We start from the raw sequence: 20,491 nt of genomic DNA on the forward strand, positions 1-20,491 counted from the left end.
GTGACGTCCAGAGTTGCTCTGACTGTGTTGCACATCTCTTTGACATGTGGTGGCGCGGAACCTTTCCTTGATCTGTATCTCCCGTCAGCAGCAGACGTCTTTACACCCGGCCATCTCTTCAGAGTACACAGGGTTGTCTTGGTGGAGCTTGACTTCATAGCTCCGACCGGTTCTCAAGTGCAACACAGCTCTGTGTGACACATCTCTGACATGGCTCTCAGGGTTTGGCGGCAGGCACAGACTCTGTACTTTATGGCAGCCTCCCATCAGCATGACCCTTGATGCCAGCGGGATCCTCTGCCACCCTACGCTCCATCGATAGCCTGTCGCATTACAGGGGAGTCGGGGCCATCTTGGAGTTTTTGAATGCGACACAACTTGCAGTTGAACGTCACTCACCTTGCGTCGGTAGCGCACTCGTGGCCGGCGGATGACAGGAGGCGGGCAGATGTGTCCTCGTTAGTATAGTGGTGAGTATCCCCGCCTGTCACGCGGGAGACCGGGGTTCGATTCCCCGACGGGGAGGCGCGCTCTCTTTAGCCCTGAGATGGCCAAACCCTCAACATGTCATATGTTTTTGGGAAGCTGGCCTGAAGTCCTCTTGAATGGGGCGATTCTTTTAACTTGCAAACACACCCCAGAGGTTGCGTGTCCCATGCATTGGTGGTTCAGTGGTAGAATTCTCGCCTGCCACGCGGGAGGCCCGGGTTCGATTCCCGGCCAATGCAAGGCAGTCTTTTGAACGTGTGCGGAATTGATTGCATTCCCGTAAAAGAAGAAAAGTGAAGTAAATTCAAACTTGAATGCAGAAATGGGCCACATCTCCCAAATCGCTTGTGCCACTGTTTCCAGTATAGGCTCTTGCTGCTGGGAACCAATTCCCGGCTCCTTGGTCATCAGAGCATTGCGGTAGAAGTCGCAGCTGTGCTTGTAGTGGCTTATTACACACCTGGCGGGTTGCAGTCCGTCGCAGGACTTCAGCGCCTGTTTCCGTAGTGTAGTGGTTATCACGTTCGCCTAACACGCGAAAGGTCCCCGGTTCGAGACCGGGCGGAAACATCCTTTACAGAACTGTGAGAGTGTCCGACCTGTACGCGCGGTTGCATGTCTACCTTCAATGTGCATGCATGGGGGTCATTATTGCACTTGGCCTGCGTTTTTCTGGATGTTCAGTTTTGCCAAGAAAGCAACGCAAGTGACCCACAATGTAGATTACCTTCTACACAGTGACGATGAATGAAGGCCCTACGTTGTCCCACTTGTCTGTCAGCATTGGAGACTTGCCGTCAGTTCCGTGCGCTTTTACCTGCCGGTGGCTGGGAGGCCCCAAAGCACAAGGGCAGCAGTTTCCGTAGTGTAGTGGTTATCACGTTCGCCTCACACGCGAAAGGTCCCCGGTTCGAAACCGGGCGGAAACATGTTTGTTTCTTTGTCACCCTGCTCTCCGTCGATGGCGCGTCCTGTTGCAGCGGAATCTGAATGCGACGTGGCTCGCGGTAGAATTCCGTGCCGTTCACGTCGCAGCGTGACTGGCGGGTGACAGGTGATGGTTAGGCGCATGTGTCCTCGTTAGTATAGTGGTGAGTATCCCCGCCTGTCACGCGGGAGACCGGGGTTCGATTCCCCGACGGGGAGACGCTTGCAGTTTAAACATTACATTACATTACAGTCATTTAGCAGACGCTTTTATCCAAAGCGACTTACAATAAGTGCATTCAACATAGGTAGGGAACAAAAACTACTAATCACCAGAAGTATTAAGTGCATTTTCTGCAAAAACAAGCAACCAAGAGTATACCTAGCACTAAGGTAAAAGTGCAATATATCAGCTACCTATTTTCCTTAAACAGATGAGACAACAATAGCAAAATCAAATGAGCAGGAGCTAAAACAAATAAGTGTATCGACTAAACAAGATCCAATAAAACAGTACAACAATAACACAAGCGTTCGTACAACTAGTTAACAACAAGTAGGCCAGGCAGAGAGGATGGGTAGTGTTTCCTGAAGAGGTGGGTTTTCAGCCTGCGGCGAAAGATGGGCAGTGACTCTGCTGTCCTGACATCAGTGGGAAGTTCATTCCACCACTGTGGGGCCAGAACAGAAACAAGTCGTGACCGTGTGGACCGGCCAGAAGGACCCTTGAGTGACAAAGTGTCGTCCCTGGGTGGGCTTGAACCACCAACCTTTCGGTTAACAGCCGAACGCGCTAACCAATTGCGCCACAGAGACTTTATTACTCACCTTTTACACACCTTTTACACACCTTTTCCTTTAAACACCGAGACCTCTGAGCATGTGGAGTTGGACAGTGACGTCCAGAGTTGCTCTGACTGTGTTGCACATCTCTTTGACATGTGGTGGCGCGGAACCTTTCCTTGATCTGTATCTCCCGTCAGCAGCAGACGTCTTTACACCCGGCCATCTCTTCAGAGTACACAGGGTTGTCTTGGTGGAGCTTGACTTCATAGCTCCGACCGGTTCTCAAGTGCAACACAGCTCTGTGTGACACATCTCTGACATGGCTCTCAGGGTTTGGCGGCAGGCACAGACTCTGTACTTTATGGCAGCCTCCCATCAGCATGACCCTTGATGCCAGCGGGATCCTCTGCCACCCTACGCTCCATCGATAGCCTGTCGCATTACAGGGGAGTCGGGGCCATCTTGGAGTTTTTGAATGCGACACAACTTGCAGTTGAACGTCACTCACCTTGCGTCGGTAGCGCACTCGTGGCCGGCGGATGACAGGAGGCGGGCAGATGTGTCCTCGTTAGTATAGTGGTGAGTATCCCCGCCTGTCACGCGGGAGACCGGGGTTCGATTCCCCGACGGGGAGGCGCGCTCTCTTTAGCCCTGAGATGGCCAAACCCTCAACATGTCATATGTTTTTGGGAAGCTGGCCTGAAGTCCTCTTGAATGGGGCGATTCTTTTAACTTGCAAACACACCCCAGAGGTTGCGTGTCCCATGCATTGGTGGTTCAGTGGTAGAATTCTCGCCTGCCACGCGGGAGGCCCGGGTTCGATTCCCGGCCAATGCAAGGCAGTCTTTTGAACGTGTGCGGAATTGATTGCATTCCCGTAAAAGAAGAAAAGTGAAGTAAATTCAAACTTGAATGCAGAAATGGGCCACATCTCCCAAATCGCTTGTGCCACTGTTTCCAGTATAGGCTCTTGCTGCTGGGAACCAATTCCCGGCTCCTTGGTCATCAGAGCATTGCGGTAGAAGTCGCAGCTGTGCTTGTAGTGGCTTATTACACACCTGGCGGGTTGCAGTCCGTGGCAGGACTTCAGCGCCTGTTTCCGTAGTGTAGTGGTTATCACGTTCGCCTAACACGCGAAAGGTCCCCGGTTCGAGACCGGGCGGAAACATCCTTTACAGAACTGTGAGAGTGTCCGACCTGTACGCGCGGTTGCATGTCTACCTTCAATGTGCATGCATGGGGGTCATTATTGCACTTGGCCTGCGTTTTTCTGGATGTTCAGTTTTGCCAAGAAAGCAACGCAAGTGACCCACAATGTAGATTACCTTCTACACAGTGACGATGAATGAAGGCCCTACGTTGTCCCACTTGTCTGTCAGCATTGGAGACTTGCCGTCAGTTCCGTGCGCTTTTACCTGCCCGTGGCTGGGAGGCCCCAAAGCACAAGGGCAGCAGTTTCCGTAGTGTAGTGGTTATCACGTTCACCTCACACGCGAAAGGTCCCCGGTTCGAAACCGGGCGGAAACATGTTTGTTTCTTTGTCACCCTGCTCTCCGTCGATGGCGCGTCCTGTTGCAGCGGAATCTGAATGCGACGTGGCTCGCGGTAGAATTCCGTGCCGTTCACGTCGCAGCGTGACTGGCGGGTGACAGGTGATGGTTAGGCGCATGTGTCCTCGTTAGTATAGTGGTGAGTATCCCCGCCTGTCACGCGGGAGACCGGGGTTCGATTCCCCGACGGGGAGACGCTTGCAGTTTAAACATTACATTACATTACAGTCATTTAGCAGACGCTTTTATCCAAAGCGACTTACAATAAGTGCATTCAACATAGGTAGGGAACAAAAACTACTAATCACCAGAAGTATTAAGTGCATTTTCTGCAAAAACAAGCAACCAAGAGTATACCTAGCACTAAGGTAAAAGTGCAATATATCAGCTACCTATTTTCCTTAAACAGATGAGACAACAATAGCAAAATCAAATGAGCAGGAGCTAAAACAAATAAGTGTATCGACTAAACAAGATCCAATAAAACAGTACAACAATAACACAAGCGTTCGTACAACTAGTTAACAACAAGTAGGCCAGGCAGAGAGGATGGGTAGTGTTTCCTGAAGAGGTGGGTTTTCAGCCTGCGGCGAAAGATGGGCAGTGACTCTGCTGTCCTGACATCAGTGGGAAGTTCATTCCACCACTGTGGGGCCAGAACAGAAACAAGTCGTGACCGTGTGGACCGGCCAGAAGGACCCTTGAGTGACAAAGTGTCGTCCCTGGGTGGGCTTGAACCACCAACCTTTCGGTTAACAGCCGAACGCGCTAACCAATTGCGCCACAGAGACTTTATTACTCACCTTTTACACACCTTTTACACACCTTTTCCTTTAAACACCGAGACCTCTGAGCATGTGGAGTTGGACAGTGACGTCCAGAGTTGCTCTGACTGTGTTGCACATCTCTTTGACATGTGGTGGCGCGGAACCTTTCCTTGATCTGTATCTCCCGTCAGCAGCAGACGTCTTTACACCCGGCCATCTCTTCAGAGTACACAGGGTTGTCTTGGTGGAGCTTGACTTCATAGCTCCGACCGGTTCTCAAGTGCAACACAGCTCTGTGTGACACATCTCTGACATGGCTCTCAGGGTTTGGCGGCAGGCACAGACTCTGTACTTTATGGCAGCCTCCCATCAGCATGACCCTTGATGCCAGCGGGATCCTCTGCCACCCTACGCTCCATCGATAGCCTGTCGCATTACAGGGGAGTCGGGGCCATCTTGGAGTTTTTGAATGCGACACAACTTGCAGTTGAACGTCACTCACCTTGCGTCGGTAGCGCACTCGTGGCCGGCGGATGACAGGAGGCGGGCAGATGTGTCCTCGTTAGTATAGTGGTGAGTATCCCCGCCTGTCACGCGGGAGACCGGGGTTCGATTCCCCGACGGGGAGGCGAGCTCTCTTTAGCCCTGAGATGGCCAAACCCTCAACATGTCATATGTTTTTGGGAAGCTGGCCTGAAGTCCTCTTGAATGGGGCGATTCTTTTAACTTGCAAACACACCCCAGAGGTTGCGTGTCCCATGCATTGGTGGTTCAGTGGTAGAATTCTCGCCTGCCACGCGGGAGGCCCGGGTTCGATTCCCGGCCAATGCAAGGCAGTCTTTTGAACGTGTGCGGAATTGATTGCATTCCCGTAAAAGAAGAAAAGTGAAGTAAATTCAAACTTGAATGCAGAAATGGGCCACATCTCCCAAATCGCTTGTGCCACTGTTTCCAGTATAGGCTCTTGCTGCTGGGAACCAATTCCCGGCTCCTTGGTCATCAGAGCATTGCGGTAGAAGTCGCAGCTGTGCTTGTAGTGGCTTATTACACACCTGGCGGGTTGCAGTCCGTCGCAGGACTTCAGCGCCTGTTTCCGTAGTGTAGTGGTTATCACGTTCGCCTAACACGCGAAAGGTCCCCGGTTCGAGACCGGGCGGAAACATCCTTTACAGAACTGTGAGAGTGTCCGACCTGTACGCGCGGTTGCATGTCTACCTTCAATGTGCATGCATGGGGGTCATTATTGCACTTGGCCTGCGTTTTTCTGGATGTTCAGTTTTGCCAAGAAAGCAACGCAAGTGACCCACAATGTAGATTACCTTCTACACAGTGACGATGAATGAAGGCCCTACGTTGTCCCACTTGTCTGTCAGCATTGGAGACTTGCCGTCAGTTCCGTGCGCTTTTACCTGCCGGTGGCTGGGAGGCCCCAAAGCACAAGGGCAGCAGTTTCCGTAGTGTAGTGGTTATCACGTTCGCCTCACACGCGAAAGGTCCCCGGTTCGAAACCGGGCGGAAACATGTTTGTTTCTTTGTCACCCTGCTCTCCGTCGATGGCGCGTCCTGTTGCAGCGGAATCTGAATGCGACGTGGCTCGCGGTAGAATTCCGTGCCGTTCACGTCGCAGCGTGACTGGCGGGTGACAGGTGATGGTTAGGCGCATGTGTCCTCGTTAGTATAGTGGTGAGTATCCCCGCCTGTCACGCGGGAGACCGGGGTTCGATTCCCCGACGGGGAGACGCTTGCAGTTTAAACATTACATTACATTACAGTCATTTAGCAGACGCTTTTATCCAAAGCGACTTACAATAAGTGCATTCAACATAGGTAGGGAACAAAAACTACTAATCACCAGAAGTATTAAGTGCATTTTCTGCAAAAACAAGCAACCAAGAGTATACCTAGCACTAAGGTAAAAGTGCAATATATCAGCTACCTATTTTCCTTAAACAGATGAGACAACAATAGCAAAATCAAATGAGCAGGAGCTAAAACAAATAAGTGTATCGACTAAACAAGATCCAATAAAACAGTACAACAATAACACAAGCGTTCGTACAACTAGTTAACAACAAGTAGGCCAGGCAGAGAGGATGGGTAGTGTTTCCTGAAGAGGTGGGTTTTCAGCCTGCGGCGAAAGATGGGCAGTGACTCTGCTGTCCTGACATCAGTGGGAAGTTCATTCCACCACTGTGGGGCCAGAACAGAAACAAGTCGTGACCGTGTGGACCGGCCAGAAGGACCCTTGAGTGACAAAGTGTCGTCCCTGGGTGGGCTTGAACCACCAACCTTTCGGTTAACAGCCGAACGCGCTAACCAATTGCGCCACAGAGACTTTATTACTCACCTTTTACACACCTTTTACACACCTTTTCCTTTAAACACCGAGACCTCTGAGCATGTGGAGTTGGGCAGTGACGTCCAGAGTTGCTCTGACTGTGTTGCACATCTCTTTGACATGTGGTGGCGCGGAACCTTTCCTTGATCTGTATCTCCCGTCAGCAGCAGACGTCTTTACACCCGGCCATCTCTTCAGAGTACACAGGGTTGTCTTGGTGGAGCTTGACTTCATAGCTCCGACCGGTTCTCAAGTGCAACACAGCTCTGTGTGACACATCTCTGACATGGCTCTCAGGGTTTGGCGGCAGGCACAGACTCTGTACTTTATGGCAGCCTCCCATCAGCATGACCCTTGATGCCAGCGGGATCCTCTGCCACCCTACGCTCCATCGATAGCCTGTCGCATTACAGGGGAGTCGGGGCCATCTTGGAGTTTTTGAATGCGACACAACTTGCAGTTGAACGTCACTCACCTTGCGTCGGTAGCGCACTCGTGGCCGGCGGATGACAGGAGGCGGGCAGATGTGTCCTCGTTAGTATAGTGGTGAGTATCCCCGCCTGTCACGCGGGAGACCGGGGTTCGATTCCCCGACGGGGAGGCGCGCTCTCTTTAGCCCTGAGATGGCCAAACCCTCAACATGTCATATGTTTTTGGGAAGCTGGCCTGAAGTCCTCTTGAATGGGGCGATTCTTTTAACTTGCAAACACACCCCAGAGGTTGCGTGTCCCATGCATTGGTGGTTCAGTGGTAGAATTCTCGCCTGCCACGCGGGAGGCCCGGGTTCGATTCCCGGCCAATGCAAGGCAGTCTTTTGAACGTGTGCGGAATTGATTGCATTCCCGTAAAAGAAGAAAAGTGAAGTAAATTCAAACTTGAATGCAGAAATGGGCCACATCTCCCAAATCGCTTGTGCCACTGTTTCCAGTATAGGCTCTTGCTGCTGGGAACCAATTCCCGGCTCCTTGGTCATCAGAGCATTGCGGTAGAAGTCGCAGCTGTGCTTGTAGTGGCTTATTACACACCTGGCGGGTTGCAGTCCGTCGCAGGACTTCAGCGCCTGTTTCCGTAGTGTAGTGGTTATCACGTTCGCCTAACACGCGAAAGGTCCCCGGTTCGAGACCGGGTGGAAACATCCTTTACAGAACTGTGAGAGTGTCCGACCTGTACGCGCGGTTGCATGTCTACCTTCAATGTGCATGCATGGGGGTCATTATTGCACTTGGCCTGCGTTTTTCTGGATGTTCAGTTTTGCCAAGAAAGCAACGCAAGTGACCCACAATGTAGATTACCTTCTACACAGTGACGATGAATGAAGGCCCTACGTTGTCCCACTTGTCTGTCAGCATTGGAGACTTGCCGTCAGTTCCGTGCGCTTTTACCTGCCGGTGGCTGGGAGGCCCCAAAGCACAAGGGCAGCAGTTTCCGTAGTGTAGTGGTTATCACGTTCGCCTCACACGCGAAAGGTCCCCGGTTCGAAACCGGGCGGAAACATGTTTGTTTCTTTGTCACCCTGCTCTCCGTCGATGGCGCGTCCTGTTGCAGCGGAATCTGAATGCGACGTGGCTCGCGGTAGAATTCCGTGCCGTTCACGTCGCAGCGTGACTGGCGGGTGACAGGTGATGGTTAGGCGCATGTGTCCTCGTTAGTATAGTGGTGAGTATCCCCGCCTGTCACGCGGGAGACCGGGGTTCGATTCCCCGACGGGGAGACGCTTGCAGTTTAAACATTACATTACATTACAGTCATTTAGCAGACGCTTTTATCCAAAGCGACTTACAATAAGTGCATTCAACATAGGTAGGGAACAAAAACTACTAATCACCAGAAGTATTAAGTGCATTTTCTGCAAAAACAAGCAACCAAGAGTATACCTAGCACTAAGGTAAAAGTGCAATATATCAGCTACCTATTTTCCTTAAACAGATGAGACAACAATAGCAAAATCAAATGAGCAGGAGCTAAAACAAATAAGTGTATCGACTAAACAAGATCCAATAAAACAGTACAACAATAACACAAGCGTTCGTACAACTAGTTAACAACAAGTAGGCCAGGCAGAGAGGATGGGTAGTGTTTCCTGAAGAGGTGGGTTTTCAGCCTGCGGCGAAAGATGGGCAGTGACTCTGCTGTCCTGACATCAGTGGGAAGTTCATTCCACCACTGTGGGGCCAGAACAGAAACAAGTCGTGACCGTGTGGACCGGCCAGAAGGACCCTTGAGTGACAAAGTGTCGTCCCTGGGTGGGCTTGAACCACCAACCTTTCGGTTAACAGCCGAACGCGCTAACCAATTGCGCCACAGAGACTTTATTACTCACCTTTTACACACCTTTTACACACCTTTTCCTTTAAACACCGAGACCTCTGAGCATGTGGAGTTGGGCAGTGACGTCCAGAGTTGCTCTGACTGTGTTGCACATCTCTTTGACATGTGGTGGCGCGGAACCTTTCCTTGATCTGTATCTCCCGTCAGCAGCAGACGTCTTTACACCCGGCCATCTCTTCAGAGTACACAGGGTTGTCTTGGTGGAGCTTGACTTCATAGCTCCGACCGGTTCTCAAGTGCAACACAGCTCTGTGTGACACATCTCTGACATGGCTCTCAGGGTTTGGCGGCAGGCACAGACTCTGTACTTTATGGCAGCCTCCCATCAGCATGACCCTTGATGCCAGCGGGATCCTCTGCCACCCTACGCTCCATCGATAGCCTGTCGCATTACAGGGGAGTCCGGGCCATCTTGGAGTTTTTGAATGCGACACAACTTGCAGTTGAACGTCACTCACCTTGCGTCGGTAGCGCACTCGTGGCCGGCGGATGACAGGAGGCGGGCAGATGTGTCCTCGTTAGTATAGTGGTGAGTATCCCCGCCTGTCGCGCGGGAGACCGGGGTTCGATTCCCCGACGGGGAGGCGCGCTCTCTTTAGCCCTGAGATGGCCAAACCCTCAACATGTCATATGTTTTTGGGAAGCTGGCCTGAAGTCCTCTTGAATGGGGCGATTCTTTTAACTTGCAAACACACCCCAGAGGTTGCGTGTCCCATGCATTGGTGGTTCAGTGGTAGAATTCTCGCCTGCCACGCGGGAGGCCCGGGTTCGATTCCCGGCCAATGCAAGGCAGTCTTTTGAACGTGTGCGGAATTGATTGCATTCCCGTAAAAGAAGAAAAGTGAAGTAAATTCAAACTTGAATGCAGAAATGGGCCACATCTCCCAAATCGCTTGTGCCACTGTTTCCAGTATAGGCTCTTGCTGCTGGGAACCAATTCCCGGCTCCTTGGTCATCAGAGCATTGCGGTAGAAGTCGCAGCTGTGCTTGTAGTGGCTTATTACACACCTGGCGGGTTGCAGTCCGTGGCAGGACTTCAGCGCCTGTTTCCGTAGTGTAGTGGTTATCACGTTCGCCTAACACGCGAAAGGTCCCCGGTTCGAGACCGGGCGGAAACATCCTTTACAGAACTGTGAGAGTGTCCGACCTGTACGCGCGGTTGCATGTCTACCTTCAATGTGCATGCATGGGGGTCATTATTGCACTTGGCCTGCGTTTTTCTGGATGTTCAGTTTTGCCAAGAAAGCAACGCAAGTGACCCACAATGTAGATTACCTTCTACACAGTGACGATGAATGAAGGCCCTACGTTGTCCCACTTGTCTGTCAGCATTGGAGACTTGCCGTCAGTTCCGTGCGCTTTTACCTGCCGGTGGCTGGGAGGCCCCAAAGCACAAGGGCAGCAGTTTCCGTAGTGTAGTGGTTATCACGTTCGCCTCACACGCGAAAGGTCCCCGGTTCGAAACCGGGCGGAAACATGTTTGTTTCTTTGTCACCCTGCTCTCCGTCGATGGCGCGTCCTGTTGCAGCGGAATCTGAATGCGACGTGGCTCGCGGTAGAATTCCGTGCCGTTCACGTCGCAGCGTGACTGGCGGGTGACAGGTGATGGTTAGGCGCATGTGTCCTCGTTAGTATAGTGGTGAGTATCCCCGCCTGTCACGCGGGAGACCGGGGTTCGATTCCCCGACGGGGAGACGCTTGCAGTTTAAACATTACATTACATTACAGTCATTTAGCAGACGCTTTTATCCAAAGCGACTTACAATAAGTGCATTCAACATAGGTAGGGAACAAAAACTACTAATCACCAGAAGTATTAAGTGCATTTTCTGCAAAAACAAGCAACCAAGAGTATACCTAGCACTAAGGTAAAAGTGCAATATATCAGCTACCTATTTTCCTTAAACAGATGAGACAACAATAGCAAAATCAAATGAGCAGGAGCTAAAACAAATAAGTGTATCGACTAAACAAGATCCAATAAAACAGTACAACAATAACACAAGCGTTCGTACAACTAGTTAACAACAAGTAGGCCAGGCAGAGAGGATGGGTAGTGTTTCCTGAAGAGGTGGGTTTTCAGCCTGCGGCGAAAGATGGGCAGTGACTCTGCTGTCCTGACATCAGTGGGAAGTTCATTCCACCACTGTGGGGCCAGAACAGAAACAAGTCGTGACCGTGTGGACCGGCCAGAAGGACCCTTGAGTGACAAAGTGTCGTCCCTGGGTGGGCTTGAACCACCAACCTTTCGGTTAACAGCCGAACGCGCTAACCAATTGCGCCACAGAGACTTTATTACTCACCTTTTACACACCTTTTACACACCTTTTCCTTTAAACACCGAGACCTCTGAGCATGTGGAGTTGGGCAGTGACGTCCAGAGTTGCTCTGACTGTGTTGCACATCTCTTTGACATGTGGTGGCGCGGAACCTTTCCTTGATCTGTATCTCCCGTCAGCAGCAGACGTCTTTACACCCGGCCATCTCTTCAGAGTACACAGGGTTGTCTTGGTGGAGCTTGACTTCATAGCTCCGACCGGTTCTCAAGTGCAACACAGCTCTGTGTGACACATCTCTGACATGGCTCTCAGGGTTTGGCGGCAGGCACAGACTCTGTACTTTATGGCAGCCTCCCATCAGCATGACCCTTGATGCCAGCGGGATCCTCTGCCACCCTACGCTCCATCGATAGCCTGTCGCATTACAGGGGAGTCGGGGCCATCTTGGAGTTTTTGAATGCGACACAACTTGCAGTTGAACGTCACTCACCTTGCGTCGGTAGCGCACTCGTGGCCGGCGGATGACAGGAGGCGGGCAGATGTGTCCTCGTTAGTATAGTGGTGAGTATCCCCGCCTGTCACGCGGGAGACCGGGGTTCGATTCCCCGACGGGGAGGCGCGCTCTCTTTAGCCCTGAGATGGCCAAACCCTCAACATGTCATATGTTTTTGGGAAGCTGGCCTGAAGTCCTCTTGAATGGGGCGATTCTTTTAACTTGCAAACACACCCCAGAGGTTGCGTGTCCCATGCATTGGTGGTTCAGTGGTAGAATTCTCGCCTGCCACGCGGGAGGCCCGGGTTCGATTCCCGGCCAATGCAAGGCAGTCTTTTGAACGTGTGCGGAATTGATTGCATTCCCGTAAAAGAAGAAAAGTGAAGTAAATTCAAACTTGAATGCAGAAATGGGCCACATCTCCCAAATCGCTTGTGCCACTGTTTCCAGTATAGGCTCTTGCTGCTGGGAACCAATTCCCGGCTCCTTGGTCATCAGAGCATTGCGGTAGAAGTCGCAGCTGTGCTTGTAGTGGCTTATTACACACCTGGCGGGTTGCAGTCCGTCGCAGGACTTCAGCGCCTGTTTCCGTAGTGTAGTGGTTATCACGTTCGCCTAACACGCGAAAGGTCCCCGGTTCGAGACCGGGCGGAAACATCCTTTACAGAACTGTGAGAGTGTCCGACCTGTACGCGCGGTTGCATGTCTACCTTCAATGTGCATGCATGGGGGTCATTATTGCACTTGGCCTGCGTTTTTCTGGATGTTCAGTTTTGCCAAGAAAGCAACGCAAGTGACCCACAATGTAGATTACCTTCTACACAGTGACGATGAATGAAGGCCCTACGTTGTCCCACTTGTCTGTCAGCATTGGAGACTTGCCGTCAGTTCCGTGCGCTTTTACCTGCCGGTGGCTGGGAGGCCCCAAAGCACAAGGGCAGCAGTTTCCGTAGTGTAGTGGTTATCACGTTCGCCTCACACACGAAAGGTCCCCGGTTCGAAACCGGGCGGAAACATGTTTGTTTCTTTGTCACCCTGCTCTCCGTCGATGGCGCGTCCTGTTGCAGCGGAATCTGAATGCGACGTGGCTCGCGGTAGAATTCCGTGCCGTTCACGTCGCAGCGTGACTGGCGGGTGACAGGTGATGGTTAGGCGCATGTGTCCTCGTTAGTATAGTGGTGAGTATCCCCGCCTGTCACGCGGGAGACCGGGGTTCGATTCCCCGACGGGGAGACGCTTGCAGTTTAAACATTACATTACATTACAGTCATTTAGCAGACGCTTTTATCCAAAGCGACTTACAATAAGTGCATTCAACATAGGTAGGGAACAAAAACTACTAATCACCAGAAGTATTAAGTGCATTTTCTGCAAAAACAAGCAACCAAGAGTATACCTAGCACTAAGGTAAAAGTGCAATATATCAGCTACCTATTTTCCTTAAACAGATGAGACAACAATAGCAAAATCAAATGAGCAGGAGCTAAAACAAATAAGTGTATCGACTAAACAAGATCCAATAAAACAGTACAACAATAACACAAGCGTTCGTACAACTAGTTAACAACAAGTAGGCCAGGCAGAGAGGATGGGTAGTGTTTCCTGAAGAGGTGGGTTTTCAGCCTGCGGCGAAAGATGGGCAGTGACTCTGCTGTCCTGACATCAGTGGGAAGTTCATTCCACCACTGTGGGGCCAGAACAGAAACAAGTCGTGACCGTGTGGACCGGCCAGAAGGACCCTTGAGTGACAAAGTGTCGTCCCTGGGTGGGCTTGAACCACCAACCTTTCGGTTAACAGCCGAACGCGCTAACCAATTGCGCCACAGAGACTTTATTACTCACCTTTTACACACCTTTTACACACCTTTTCCTTTAAACACCGAGACCTCTGAGCATGTGGAGTTGGGCAGTGACGTCCAGAGTTGCTCTGACTGTGTTGCACATCTCTTTGACATGTGGTGGCGCGGAACCTTTCCTTGATCTGTATCTCCCGTCAGCAGCAGACGTCTTTACACCCGGCCATCTCTTCAGAGTACACAGGGTTGTCTTGGTGGAGCTTGACTTCATAGCTCCGACCGGTTCTCAAGTGCAACACAGCTCTGTGTGACACATCTCTGACATGGCTCTCAGGGTTTGGCGGCAGGCACAGACTCTGTACTTTATGGCAGCCTCCCATCAGCATGACCCTTGATGCCAGCGGGATCCTCTGCCACCCTACGCTCCATCGATAGCCTGTCGCATTACAGGGGAGTCGGGGCCATCTTGGAGTTTTTGAATGCGACACAACTTGCAGTTGAACGTCACTCACCTTGCGTCGGTAGCGCACTCGTGGCCGGCGGATGACAGGAGGCGGGCAGATGTGTCCTCGTTAGTATAGTGGTGAGTATCCCCGCCTGTCACGCGGGAGACCGGGGTTCGATTCCCCGACGGGGAGGCGCGCTCTCTTTAGCCCTGAGATGGCCAAACCCTCAACATGTCATATGTTTTTGGGAAGCTGGCCTGAAGTCCTCTTGAATGGGGCGATTCTTTTAACTTGCAAACACACCCCAGAGGTTGCGTGTCCCATGCATTGGTGGTTCAGTGGTAGAATTCTCGCCTGCCACGCGGGAGGCCCGGGTTCGATTCCCGGCCAATGCAAGGCAGTCTTTTGAACGTGTGCGGAATTGATTGCATTCCCGTAAAAGAAGAAAAGTGAAGTAAATTCAAACTTGAATGCAGAAATGGGCCACATCTCCCAAATCGCTTGTGCCACTGTTTCCAGTATAGGCTCTTGCTGCTGGGAACCAATTCCCGGCTCCTTGGTCATCAGAGCATTGCGGTAGAAGTCGCAGCTGTGCTTGTAGTGGCTTATTACACACCTGGCGGGTTGCAGTCCGTGGCAGGACTTCAGCGCCTGTTTCCGTAGTGTAGTGGTTATCACGTTCGCCTAACACGCGAAAGGTCCCCGGTTCGAGACCGGGCGGAAACATCCTTTACAGAACTGTGAGAGTGTCCGACCTGTACGCGCGGTTGCATGTCTACCTTCAATGTGCATGCATGGGGGTCATTATTGCACTTGGCCTGCGTTTTTCTGGATGTTCAGTTTTGCCAAGAAAGCAACGCAAGTGACCCACAATGTAGATTACCTTCTACACAGTGACGATGAATGAAGGCCCTACGTTGTCCCACTTGTCTGTCAGCATTGGAGACTTGCCGTCAGTTCCGTGCGCTTTTACCTGCCGGTGGCTGGGAGGCCCCAAAGCACAAGGGCAGCAGTTTCCGTAGTGTAGTGGTTATCACGTTCGCCTCACACGCGAAAGGTCCCCGGTTCGAAACCGGGCGGAAACATGTTTGTTTCTTTGTCACCCTGCTCTCCGTCGATGGCGCGTCCTGTTGCAGCGGAATCTGAATGCGACGTGGCTCGCGGTAGAATTCCGTGCCGTTCACGTCGCAGCGTGACTGGCGGGTGACAGGTGATGGTTAGGCGCATGTGTCCTCGTTAGTATAGTGGTGAGTATCCCCGCCTGTCACGCGGGAGACCGGGGTTCGATTCCCCGACGGGGAGACGCTTGCAGTTTAAACATTACATTACATTACAGTCATTTAGCAGACGCTTTTATCCAAAGCGACTTACAATAAGTGCATTCAACATAGGTAGGGAACAAAAACTACTAATCACCAGAAGTATTAAGTGCATTTTCTGCAAAAACAAGCAACCAAGAGTATACCTAGCACTAAGGTAAAAGTGCAATATATCAGCTACCTATTTTCCTTAAACAGATGAGACAACAATAGCAAAATGAAATGAGCAGGAGCTAAAACAAATAAGTGTATCGACTAAACAAGATCCAATAAAACAGTACAACAATAACACAAGCGTTCGTACAACTAGTTAACAACAAGTAGGCCAGGCAGAGAGGATGGGTAGTGTTTCCTGAAGAGGTGGGGTTTCAGCCTGCGGCGAAAGATGGGCAGTGACTCTGCTGTCCTGACATCAGTGGGAAGTTCATTCCACCACTGTGGGGCCAGAACAGAAACAAGTCATGACCGTGTGGACCGGCCAGAAGGACCCTTGAGTGACAAAGTGTCGTCCCTGGGTGGGCTTGAACCACCAACCTTTCGGTTAACAGCCGAACGCGCTAACCAATTGCGCCACAGAGACTTTATTACTCACCTTTTACACACCTTTTACACACCTTTTCCTTTAAACACCGAGACCTCTGAGCATGTGGAGTTGGACAGTGACGTCCAGAGTTGCTCTGACTGTGTTGCACATCTCTTTGACATGTGGTGGCACGGAACCTTTCCTTGATCTGTATCTCCCGTCAGCAGCAGACGTCTTTACACCCGGCCATCTCTTCAGAGTACACAGGGTTGTCTTGGTGGAGCTTGACTTCATAGCTCCGACCGGTTCTCAAGTGCAACACAGCTCTGTGTGACACATCTCTGACATGGCTCTCAGGGTTTGGCGGCAGGCACAGACTCTGTACTTTATGGCAGCCTCCCATCAGCATGACCCTTGATGCCAGCGGGATCCTCTGCCACCCTACGCTCCATCGATAGCCTGTCGCATTACAGGGGAGTCGGGGCCATCTTGGAGTTTTTGAATGCGACACAACTTGCAGTTGAACGTCACTCACCTTGCGTCGGTAGCGCACTCGTGGCCGGCGGATGACAGGAGGCGGGCAGATGTGTCCTCGTTAGTATAGTGGTGAGTATCCCCGCCTGTCGCGCGGGAGACCGGGGTTCGATTCCCCGACGGGGAGGCGCGCTCTCTTTAGCCCTGAGATGGCCAAACCCTCAACATGTCATATGTTTTTGGGAAGCTGGCCTGAAGTCCTCTTGAATGGGGCGATTCTTTTAACTTGCAAACACACCCCAGAGGTTGCGTGTCCCATGCATTGGTGGTTCAGTGGTAGAATTCTCGCCTGCCACGCGGGAGGCCCGGGTTCGATTCCCGGCCAATGCAAGGCAGTCTTTTGAACGTGTGCGGAATTGATTGCATTCCCGTAAAAGAAGAAAAGTGAAGTAAATTCAAACTTGAATGCAGAAATGGGCCACATCTCCCAAATCGCTTGTGCCACTGTTTCCAGTATAGGCTCTTGCTGCTGGGAACCAATTCCCGGCTCCTTGGTCATCAGAGCATTGCGGTAGAAGTCGCAGCTGTGCTTGTAGTGGCTTATTACACACCTGGCGGGTTGCAGTCCGTCGCAGGACTTCAGCGCCTGTTTCCGTAGTGTAGTGGTTATCACGTTCGCCTAACACGCGAAAGGTCCCCGGTTCGAGACCGGGAGGAAACATCCTTTACAGAACTGTGAGAGTGTCCGACCTGTACGCGCGGTTGCATGTCTACCTTCAATGTGCATGCATGGGGGTCATTATTGCACTTGGCCTGCGTTTTTCTGGATGTTCAGTTTTGCCAAGAAAGCAACGCAAGTGACCCACAATGTAGATTACCTTCTACACAGTGACGATGAATGAAGGCCCTACGTTGTCCCACTTGTCTGTCAGCATTGGAGACTTGCCGTCAGTTCCGTGCGCTTTTACCTGCCGGTGGCTGGGAGGCCCCAAAGCACAAGGGCAGCAGTTTCCGTAGTGTAGTGGTTATCACGTTCGCCTCACACGCGAAAGGTCCCCGGTTCGAAACCGGGCGGAAACATGTTTGTTTCTTTGTCACCCTGCTCTCCGTCGATGGCGCGTCCTGTTGCAGCGGAATCTGAATGCGACGTGGCTCGCGGTAGAATTCCGTGCCGTTCACGTCGCAGCGTGACTGGCGGGTGACAGGTGATGGTTAGGCGCATGTGTCCTCGTTAGTATAGTGGTGAGTATCCCCGCCTGTCACGCGGGAGACCGGGGTTCGATTCCCCGACGGGGAGACGCTTGCAGTTTAAACATTACATTACATTACAGTCATTTAGCAGACGCTTTTATCCAAAGCGACTTACAATAAGTGCATTCAACATAGGTAGGGAACAAAAACTACTAATCACCAGAAGTATTAAGTGCATTTTCTGCAAAAACAAGCAACCAAGAGTATACCTAGCACTAAGGTAAAAGTGCAATATATCAGCTACCTATTTTCCTTAAACAGATGAGACAACAATAGCAAAATCAAATGAGCAGGAGCTAAAACAAATAAGTGTATCGACTAAACAAGATCCAATAAAACAGTACAACAATAACACAAGCGTTCGTACAACTAGTTAACAACAAGTAGGCCAGGCAGAGAGGATGGGTAGTGTTTCCTGAAGAGGTGGGTTTTCAGCCTGCGGCGAAAGATGGGCAGTGACTCTGCTGTCCTGACATCAGTGGGAAGTTCATTCCACCACTGTGGGGCCAGAACAGAAACAAGTCGTGACCGTGTGGACCGGCCAGAAGGACCCTTGAGTGACAAAGTGTCGTCCCTGGGTGGGCTTGAACCACCAACCTTTCGGTTAACAGCCGAACGCGCTAACCAATTGCGCCACAGAGACTTTATTACTCACCTTTTACACACCTTTTACACACCTTTTCCTTTAAACACCGAGACCTCTGAGCATGTGGAGTTGGGCAGTGACGTCCAGAGTTGCTCTGACTGTGTTGCACATCTCTTTGACATGTGGTGGCGCGGAACCTTTCCTTGATCTGTATCTCCCGTCAGCAGCAGACGTCTTTACACCCGGCCATCTCTTCAGAGTACACAGGGTTGTCTTGGTGGAGCTTGACTTCATAGCTCCGACCGGTTCTCAAGTGCAACACAGCTCTGTGTGACACATCTCTGACATGGCTCTCAGGGTTTGGCGGCAGGCACAGACCCTGTACTTTATGGCAGCCTCCCATCAGCATGACCCTTGATGCCAGCGGGATCCTCTGCCACCCTACGCTCCATCGATAGCCTGTCGCATTACAGGGGAGTCGGGCCATCTTGGAGTTTTTGAATGCGACACAACTTGCAGTTGAACGTCACTCACCTTGCGTCGGTAGCGCACTCGTGGCCGGCGGATGACAGGAGGCGGGCAGATGTGTCCTCGTTAGTATAGTGGTGAGTATCCCCGCCTGTCGCGCGGGAGACCGGGGTTCGATTCCCCGACGGGGAGGCGCGCTCTCTTTAGCCCTGAGATGGCCAAACCCTCAACATGTCATATGTTTTTGGGAAGCTGGCCTGAAGTCCTCTTGAATGGGGCGATTCTTTTAACTTGCAAACACACCCCAGAGGTTGCGTGTCCCATGCATTGGTGGTTCAGTGGTAGAATTCTCGCCTGCCACGCGGGAGGCCCGGGTTCGATTCCCGGCCAATGCAAGGCAGTCTTTTGAACGTGTGCGGAATTGATTGCATTCCCGTAAAAGAAGAAAAGTGAAGTAAATTCAAACTTGAATGCAGAAATGGGCCACATCTCCCAAATCGCTTGTGCCACTGTTTCCAGTATAGGCTCTTGCTGCTGGGAACCAATTCCCGGCTCCTTGGTCATCAGAGCATTGCGGTAGAAGTCGCAGCTGTGCTTGTAGTGGCTTATTACACACCTGGCGGGTTGCAGTCCGTGGCAGGACTTCAGCGCCTGTTTCCGTAGTGTAGTGGTTATCACGTTCGCCTAACACGCGAAAGGTCCCCGGTTCGAGACCGGGCGGAAACATCCTTTACAGAACTGTGAGAGTGTCCGACCTGTACGCGCGGTTGCATGTCTACCTTCAATGTGCATGCATGGGGGTCATTATTGCACTTGGCCTGCGTTTTTCTGGATGTTCAGTTTTGCCAAGAAAGCAACGCAAGTGACCCACAATGTAGATTACCTTCTACACAGTGACGATGAATGAAGGCCCTACGTTGTCCCACTTGTCTGTCAGCATTGGAGACTTGCCGTCAGTTCCGTGCGCTTTTACCTGCCGGTGGATGGGAGGCCCCAAAGCACAAGGGCAGCAGTTTCCGTAGTGTAGTGGTTATCACGTTCGCCTCACACGCGAAAGGTCCCCGGTTCGAAACCGGGCGGAAACATGTTTGTTTCTTTGTCACCCTGCTCTCCGTCGATGGCGCGTCCTGTTGCAGCGGAATCTGAATGCGACGTGGCTCGCGGTAGAATTCCGTGCCGTTCACGTCGCAGCGTGACTGGCGGGTGACAGGTGATGGTTAGGCGCATGTGTCCTCGTTAGTATAGTGGTGAGTATCCCCGCCTGTCACGCGGGAGACCGGGGTTCGATTCCCCGACGGGGAGACGCTTGCAGTTTAAACATTACATTACATTACAGTCATTTAGCAGACGCTTTTATCCAAAGCGACTTACAATAAGTGCATTCAACATAGGTAGGGAACAAAAACTACTAATCACCAGAAGTATTAAGTGCATTTTCTGCAAAAACAAGCAACCAAGAGTATACCTAGCACTAAGGTAAAAGTGCAATATATCAGCTACCTATTTTCCTTAAACAGATGAGACAACAATAGCAAAATCAAATGAGCAGGAGCTAAAACAAATAAGTGTATCGACTAAACAAGATCCAATAAAACAGTACAACAATAACACAAGCGTTCGTACAACTAGTTAACAACAAGTAGGCCAGGCAGAGAGGATGGGTAGTGTTTC

This window comes from Gymnoscopelus braueri (assembly GCF_963280865.1).
Source record: "Gymnoscopelus braueri genome assembly, chromosome: 10".
NCBI classification, from domain to species: Eukaryota; Metazoa; Chordata; class Actinopteri; order Myctophiformes; family Myctophidae; genus Gymnoscopelus; species Gymnoscopelus braueri.